The following is a 1,572-nucleotide window of genomic DNA, read 5'->3' as shown; positions in this document are numbered from 1 at the left end:
TCTGAATATTTGTGTACACGCTACACTAAAATTTAGTGTCAAAGATGATTGCATAGTGGTGAATGGAAGACTACTTTTTGTTGATTTTATATATATATATATATATATGTCCATACATATACAAATATATATACACACACATACATATACATATACACACACATACACACACACACACACACACATACAGAGATTGATTACAGCAGTCCAAATTACGGTCACTCTTCTAATATAACACACAGCATAAATATCTTAATACAAATATCTTTAATTCTCTTAAAACATTATATTAACAATATATTGTTATACTATTATCATACTTTAAAAAATAAAAAATATTTCTTATACAATTCCTTATAACTATCACAAACACAAATATCTTAATACAAATATCTAAAATGATAAATAATGGCACTTCAAGGTACCATGTGCTGCCAGGAAACAAGAGGCCAAGGCCAAAGTGGAGAGATGGAAAGGCCGCTCACGTCAGCCTGCCAGACGCAAAGCTGACCGAAGACAAAAAAAGAAAACAACAGTGGCCGTGACAGGGAGTAGTTTTCTTCTTGCTCTCCTTGTCTTACTCCACAACCTGGAACAAAAACATAAATCACTGTTATATATCTAAATACACTACATTTAGAGCAAATTTGACTGATTTTATGAACATGCATTTAGCAAACCTTGGGCTCTAATCTTAGTACCATAAACCAGTCATGGAGCTGCATCTCCTCCAGGACAAGTCTCCGCTGCGGATCAGGCTGCAGACAATCACAGATCATCTGGCAGCATTCTGTTCAAAAAGATGAGAGAGATATCTAATTATTAACTTATATGTTACACCTTTTTATATTTAGATTTCAATTGTAAACTTTCATATTTAGAGAAATTGTCCATCTTTGATGGAGATCTCACCTTGTGGCAGGTCAGGTTCGGACCAGTCCTTCTTACTGATCCTGTGCAGGTCTTTGTCGTCTGGATAATACCATCACGAACAGCAGGATCTCTAATGAACATACTGTCGCCGGCTTTGCATGGTACCTGCCAGTGACATTGAACTCCGGTGGGCAGAACATTTCTGTGCCTAAAGAGAAGAGAATTTGATATTTAATGCATTTCTACAGCAGATGTGTGAGCTAAATAACACGCTAGCAAATCATTAAACATACCATTGAAGGCCACGTAGGCAGAGTCCTTCATGAGCAAGCCCCATCCGAAGTCGAGCAACTTGACCTCCAACATGTCCGTTTTCACCAGGAGGTTCTCCAGTTTTATATCATGATGGAAGACTCCACGCTCACAGCAAATGTTAGTGGCATGAATGACCTGCCACATAACATGTCATGCCATCTTCTCATCGAGCATTCATCGGAGCATGGGCTGCTCCAAGACCATGACGTAGTAGTCCGGGTCGTCCTAACAGTTCAGGAGTTTAATTATCTGCAGAAGGCTGGGGCCCTTATTGGCCATGAGTGTCAAGCTGATCTCTATGGGGAGGCGTTTGGGATGACCAGCTAAAAGAAAGAACATATGATGCTTAGATAGAGGTGCTTTCTCAGATTAACATGAATATAA

General features: G+C 38.7%; 1 long non-coding RNA gene across 1 annotated transcript; it reads right to left on the bottom strand.

Moving 5' to 3' along the window:
- Positions 1–437: 437 nt before the first annotated feature.
- Positions 438–1,104, bottom strand: LOC107698611 (uncharacterized). Its single transcript, XR_001635361.1, has 3 exons — positions 913–1,104; positions 681–790; positions 438–589 (listed from the first exon to the last, which is right to left on the bottom strand). It is a non-coding gene; the product is annotated as an uncharacterized LOC107698611 (long non-coding RNA).
- Between the last annotated feature and the right edge of the window lie 468 nt (positions 1,105–1,572).

Source organism: Sinocyclocheilus anshuiensis, unplaced genomic scaffold (genome assembly GCF_001515605.1).
Source record: "Sinocyclocheilus anshuiensis isolate Anshui unplaced genomic scaffold, SAMN03320099.WGS_v1.1 scaffold254, whole genome shotgun sequence".
Lineage (NCBI taxonomy): Eukaryota > Metazoa > Chordata > Actinopteri > Cypriniformes > Cyprinidae > Sinocyclocheilus > Sinocyclocheilus anshuiensis.
The sequence above is the reverse complement of the archived record's forward strand: the minus strand, read 5'-3'. Positions and strand labels throughout refer to the sequence as shown.